Consider the following 7,452-nt stretch of genomic DNA (forward strand, 5'->3'; position numbering starts at 1 on the left):
TTGTTAATTTTGACTGTGCTGTTAGCAGTGGACATGATTAGAGTTCTCAATAATTCTAATATTCTTTCAAGCTTAGCCATTTTTCTACACCTTAAAAATCTCCAAATCCCACAGAAAAATGTAAGCTGCTAAATATCTTCAAGTTGCACAAGAGAGCCCTATAGCTTAAAGGGGAAAATCAAAATTGTACAAATATCACCAGACTTTCAGAGATTCTGTTCTTTAAATTCAGCAAATGTTAGGAAGAACAGTGGCTGTAGATAAGTGTAACCACAGAAAATACAAGTTTGTAGCCTTGGGGCTAGATCATTCTTTATGGAAGTCGCTGTAGAAAATACAAAGTTGGCCTATGCAGGTCACGAACCAACTTTAGAAAGATTGCTTTAGGCCTGGAAGTTACAAGGCTATTGGAGGAGTACACCTGGTATAGGCTCCTTCTATTAAGAAATTGAACAAGTGAGAGGCCGAAAACTGAAACTGCAACTTATATACAATATGTGACCAAATGATTTTGAACATCCTGTAGAGGCTTCGAATGTAAAACTTTTCATCTGCAGGCCGAAAACTACCCAAAAAAAAGAAGAGGCAAAACAAAACCTAATGTCACCTATTAAAATGGGCGGCTTCCTGAACTGATCCTAGCAAAAGTTCAGAGTTTCGACCAAGGATTTTATCTTTTCTAGCATCCTTCAAGTTTCACCGTGTAATTCGAAGTTTCCGAGCTTCCTTTAGACGGCCAAGACCGAAATGCCTGAAACTTGGGATTTGAGATGCATGACGTTTTCTATGGACTTTAATGAGAATCGTATTCTTCCTTTCCATGGACATGGCACGCCATCCAACCAGCTATATCGATCAGTCTCGAAATATCTTCTTCGATGGTCGCTGGACTTGGACACAGTGGATTTTGTGCAAAGATGAAGGGGTCACTGGTCTGGCACGAGCAAGGTCTGTGTGCTGGACATGATCTTCTTGATCCCTTCCTCTTAATGGCGCTGGCGGTGGACTTTACTGATCTTTACCATTAAAATACACGACCCTGCTTTTTAATGGCGGTAGACAACATGGATGCATTGTGACTGGAATAGCCCTTACAGTTCAGAGAGTTTCGCTTCGCTTGGCAACTCTGTTGCACTTGTCTTCGAGCCAACACTTCAACTTCTCTTCCGGTTACCAGATTTTCAGGTTTTCGCGTTACAGCAGGCGCAGTGGATTATCTGTAGCATTGATTATGGATTCAACAGGTTGGAGGATCGATTCCTTCAAGAAGTATAAGAATTATAGTCGTTGATCATTATAGTCCTCCGGGAAAGCCATTGTCTCTGCCATATTCTTCATTCATCTTAATCTTTTGCTTCTCAGACAGTTTACCGGAAAAGATGATGAATGCGGGTAGGACTCTTCGTTTCATTTCGAGCAAGCTCAGTCCTTCTGCTAGCAGCAAAGCGGCGCCCTTTACAACAAGGGCTGGGTCGCCTCAGACTGCCTTCCATGGCAGAGAAACATCCCTCATCGAGTTCCGCGGCACGCGATTTCTTGGAGCGGTTTCTATCCCGCAAGCTCCTGTTCGAGTTCCTCTGAAATATTTTTCTGCTATACCCACTAATTCGTCGATGACGGATCCTTCTCCCAATTGGAGCAACCGGCCCCCAAAGGAGACGATTCTGCTAGATGGCTGCGATTACGAGCATTGGCTCATTGTTATGGAGCCCCCTAAGGACAACCCCACCAGGGATGAAATTATTGATAGCTATATAAAGACTCTCGCTCAGGTTGTAGGAAGCGAGGAGGAAGCCAGGATGAAGATTTATTCTGTATCTACAAAACACTACTTTGCATTTGGCTGCCTCGTATCGGAAGAGAGGTAACCGTTTCCACCACCAACAACAGCAATCACAAATAGGTGAGACGTGAGCACAGTCCAGCAGAAGTTAATGGCGTGAACGCTCCGCTTCCCCTTGATTCTTCTACTAAGTTTAGCAGTAATAATTCTGCCAGAATACACAGTGAAACCGCTTCTTTCACGAGGCTAAAGCGGAGTCCAATTCCAGCGAAGCCAGAAATAATGGCAGACGATCAGCGGGTTTATCCATCCGCTGCCTCCTCATTCAGCGATGCATTACAATAGACTGGAGCAAAAAGAATAATGGCAGAAGCGTTTCAATGGAATGAAGAGAGCAGCACAGGTTTCATTAATGTCAAAACAGCGTTTCAGTCATGTCAGAACAGCGCACAGTAATGTTAATAATGAGGTGTAGTAAAAATGGAATGCGCAGAGGTCGACAGGCCTTTCTGATGCAGAGACGGAATTTAATTATTCAAACTGACAGATAGGGCGAGCCAATAGACAGGACAACACTAAATTACCTGGAAACGCTTATGGACAGAGGTGCAGGACTGACATGCACATAACAGGCCACAGAAAAACAAGCGGCTCTGATACCATGTTAAACACACATGGACAGAAGACAATAGGAAAGATAAATCATTCAGTACAATTTTTATTAACAATTGATTTACATTTATAGTACAATATCTGACTCTTGGGTTTCAGATCCCAAGGTCTCTTGGACTGCTTTTGTCCATTAGAATTCCACACTAACCCACTTAGGATTAGGTGTCCAACACAATGTCAAAGCTTTATAATGGACCATTTCTATAGCGTTTTCATGAATCACATGATTATACAAAAACCCAACAACATTCATGACCTATATCATTTAATGATGTTAATTAATTATGCACAATAAAAATTGATAGATCATTTTTTATAAATAAACATTGGTATCGTCATATAAGCATGATAGATGAAATGTGAAGGCTCGAAGGTAAAAGACAATAATAATGCGTTTAACCTCTTTTCTTTACTCATTAATCTTTTTCTACATAAAGGTTACAAATCTAGCATCAATAACCTCTTCATCTAATTTTCAAATATCATTGTTCTATCAAGCCAAAGACCATGGTAGCCTCAACCATTCCTTAGTCTCTTCATTATTCAACCATTTTGTTCTTCAACTCTTGTTCCCAGTCTTACAACTTTCATCTCCAACACTTCATCAATGATACTTTTTTCCCTTCTCTTGTAGTCTAGTAACAAATCTTCTTTATGCAACATCATCTTATTCTCTACTTATGCAATATTCTCTTCTTCATTTTTTTTCTTCCCATTTCATAGGCTCTTCTTGCTTTAATATGATGCAAGAGGTATCAGCCCCCCTCCCACAATATCAAAGTCTCACAATCGACAACACCGTCTATATAGTCATCATGAATTAAATGATTACATTGAAACCCAACAATTATGATTTGTGTAATTCAATGACAACAATAAACTATCCAACAATAATAAATATATCATTTATTTGAAAATATTCTTATTCCAATTATGCTAATAGACATGTCCATTTTGGAATAGGTTTCATAATTTTAATTTAATTAATAATAATTATTAAGTGGATGACGTGGATTTAACCTATATGAATATTCCAAAATAATCACAAATCAAAGATTCAGGTTAAGTTTTTTCTACTCTTTTAGTTAAATTGACTAATTAAAAAAAATTGTTAGTGTCATATCAACATAATTTGCGATTTTTTGGGCAATGTGGTATTAGTGAGCCATCGTATTGACCCATGGTATTTTGACAATTTCTATTTACATATTAAGAATCTCCATGGTAAAGTGGGGTGAATCTCCATGGTTAAAAATGGTTTTACCTATTTTTGTAAATGTGAATAAGTTTAACTTGTATAGTAATTGTTTTTATAATTAATAGTAATAAAGTTATAATTGAGTTAATTTTTATAAAAAACAAAAAAATTGGCAATGTGAGATGTATCATGAGGTAAGTGTTTTGATGCCTATGAATGTCATTAAATTAAGTACAAATGTGATAAATTCAAGGAAAACCAACTACTACTTCAATAAAAACTATGAGAATATAAAACTTTTAAGGAAATAGTGTTATCAATTATATGTATGTGTGAGAAAGTGATGCAAGAGGAACCATTCCCTACAATGTGAAGGCTTTATAATGGACAATTTTTATAGTGTCTTCATGAATCACATGATTATACAAAATCCCAACAACATTCATGACCTATATCATTTAATGATGTCAATTAACTATGCACAATAAAAATTAATAGATCATTTGTTATAACAAAACAATGATATCGTCATATAAACATGATAGATTAAATGTGGAGAGTCGAAGGTAAGAGACAATAATAATGTGCTTAGCCTCTTTTATTTACCCATTAATCCTTTTCTAGATAAAGGTTACAAATATAGCCGGCCTCAAGCCAAAGACCATTGTAGCCTCATTATTCCTTAGTCTCTTCATTATTCAACCATTTCGTTCTTCATAGGGTCCTCTTGTTCCTAGTCTTGCAACTTTCATCTCCAACACTCCATGAATAGTACTTTCTTCTCCTTGTCTCTTAGTTTAGCAACAAATCTTCTTTATGCAACATCATCTTATCCTCTTCTTACACAATATTCTCTTCATATTTTTTTTTTTCATTTTTCCTCCCATTTCATAGGCTCTTCTTGATTTGATACCATTTGATGCAAGAGTAATCACCCCCCAACAATATCAAAGTCTCACAATTGACCACCCCATCTATATAGTCATCATGAATTAAATGATTACATAGAAATCCAACAATTATGATATGTGTAATTAAATGACAATAATAAATAGACCATTTACTATAAATATGTTGGAATCACACTTATACTAAAATGGAAACGGTGAGGGAAATAAGTTTAAGACAAATTTTATTTACTTAATTATTCAAGAACCATAAGAAAATAATCTCATAAACAGTTAATGAAACACAAGATATATGTGGAAACCTTTTTGGTGTTGTTTTTCCACTATCTTGGTGTCTAGGATATAATCTTAAATCACTGATGTCACCAAACCAAGAATCACCACGAAGCTACTTTGCACAATGGAATATAAACAACAATAAATCGACTAGTGCACAAATATAGATAACTTTTTACAAATTTCAACCCAACTTCCTTACATTAATCAAAATGAATAATACAACAGTCTAGGGCTCCTATACTAGGGATAATGGCCCACATACATCCATTATTACAAGATACAAAATGGGGCTTTGTGTCAGTCCATCGACAACCAATATACCATCAACAAGATACTTTGACCAGCTCGTTGATGTAGCATGCAATCATAGCTCCTCTCGGTCGTACCATGTACCTGCCTGATCCTTCAGCTCCTGATCTACTCCACTACCTCTATCAATGATCCAAGTCTGTTTGGCCACTGAACCTTAGCTATCCAATCTTCTCACTAGTTATGCCTTAGTCCATCAAGGGCACACCACATCGAGACTCATGTTGAGTTGTTCATAAATCCGTTTTTGAGCAAGTCACAATTGCCCTTTGTTGCTTCTCAGCTAATCAAGGGCTTCAACCCACTATAGTCTTCATGCACTACTCTAATGAAGATTAACATAGGTCATAAAGAGCTTCCACCTATTACTACAAGATGTCCTTCTCCCATAATGGAGACGAGGAACAACAACTACTCCTTTGGTTGATCAGACCTATGCGCTCTAACAAACTGTCTCTCCTTGAAACCTTTAATCCATCAAGGCATTGCACATAGGGATCCACACTTGGACCCTCTCATGTTTTCCTCCACCATACCTTGTCCAATCCTTGCTTTAGAATATTCTCTTGGTTAGGGCATCCAACACCTGTGAGGACCCTTCTAGCTTCCTACAGACTTTGCCAACTGTCCAACCCTTGAACACCCATCCTCTAGAAAATCACATCAACTCAAGAAGGTGACCAAATTGTCTTGCAACCTCCTTGAATTATCACACACAAACCTTCTCATGTGACTTCTCATAAAATGTCCACCAAATTGTCGTTCAATTTGGACACTACATCCTCTAGCAAACAACATCAATAAAAGTATACCAACATACTTTCTCACTGCTCCTTTTGTCCATGGCTTTCGTGCACATTTCCTGAGGTTTTGCAACCCTAGTAAGGAAAACATCATCCCCATGATACCCTACTCAACCTCTACGTTTTGTCCTCAAAATAGGCTCAAATAAATCGTTTCCCTTTGTTGTACATGCTACCTAGGTTTGGCTCCCTCCTAGACCCCTGGACCTCTCTAAAAACAAAGATCCACCCTTATGCAATTGCACACAAACTCAAAAATATAATTCAGGGATGAAACACACCTTTAATCCTTCTTTCTCCTTCAATATCATGCCTTCTCTCATATGCTGGTAGTTTTGAGCATGCGGCATAAGGTTTAGGCTCCTCTTAAACCTATTGGACCTCCTTAGGATAGAATCTACCTACCTGGAATCTTTATAGAGAATCTGTGGTCCAATTTGAAGAAGAAACACTTATTATATATGCACAAGATTTGACCAAACATCACCTCCTCTTTTGCGTCCATCTTCTACCAAACTCGGCCTACCTGTCATAAAGAAAACACACCAAAAATAGGGCTTCTCGTCCACTTTTCTAGGCTTCCTGGTGACTGCAACTAGATTAGAGGTCTCTATCCTTAATGTGTTGCACGTTTTATGTGAGGAATGATGCCTCTCCTCGCCCCTTTATATAACTTTCTCTAGGGTGACATCCAATCTATTAAGAAGGGCTCCTTATACTAAGGCCAAATTAATCTTATGACATATTCACCCACATAATTATTCAAAAATTCATATCTCCATTTCTACATGTTATATTTTGATGATTTTCATTTCCTCTGGTTGCTCTCAGAGTGATCTATTATATCCATCTCTCACATTCCAAATTATCATTATGGTTTTGGCCCAAGTTATATTCATTAGAGGGTATTTAAACTCAAGTTATTTTTAATAATATTTCTCTTCAATCGCTCTAAAATATTCTGAAATATGTTAAAAATGAGTCATATATTCTCAACAATGTGTTTAACATCTTTTACCGAAGGTCATTACATCGAACTCAATTAGGAAGATATAAATCAAATCCTTCTCATATTGCACTATTGATTTGTGTCTATGCAGAGATCATGTCTCTCTGAAAATCAAAACAAATCACTGTAATTAAGATATTCCTTTCCATCTTGTGATTCATCATACCCATATTTTTAAAATTATTCCATTGCGTTGTTAATCCCTGCGCAAGGGTAAACGCTGGGTTGTAGAGCAATGAATACACATTTACCTAAAACCTACTTTTTTATTTCTACTTACATTTTCTTCTTCCTTCCGTGTTGTATTTTTTATCTTTTTGTAAAAAAAAATTACTGTGCAAGATTTTAATTAAGATTTTGTTATTATTTGTGAGCTTCTTTATAAATAAAGACCATATGTTAATTTTTTTGTGCGGTTTGTTATCAATAATTTAATTTTGATGGCAGTTAATCAGACATTTGTTTATGGAATCGATATGTGAATGGGATTG

At 36.9% G+C, this 7,452-nt stretch overlaps 1 pseudogene; it reads left to right on the plus strand.

The window, feature by feature from the left end:
- The first annotated feature begins 1,321 nt into the window (after positions 1 to 1,321).
- On the plus strand, positions 1,322 to 1,868 carry LOC149200705 (multiple organellar RNA editing factor 8, chloroplastic/mitochondrial pseudogene; annotated as a pseudogene).
- Positions 1,869 to 7,452: the final 5,584 nt, after the last annotated feature.

This window comes from Pinus tabuliformis, chromosome 2_1 (assembly GCF_031772625.1).
Source record: "Pinus tabuliformis cultivar Carrire ecotype Pingquan chromosome 2_1, CPIR1, whole genome shotgun sequence".
NCBI lineage: Eukaryota > Viridiplantae > Streptophyta > Pinopsida > Pinales > Pinaceae > Pinus > Pinus tabuliformis.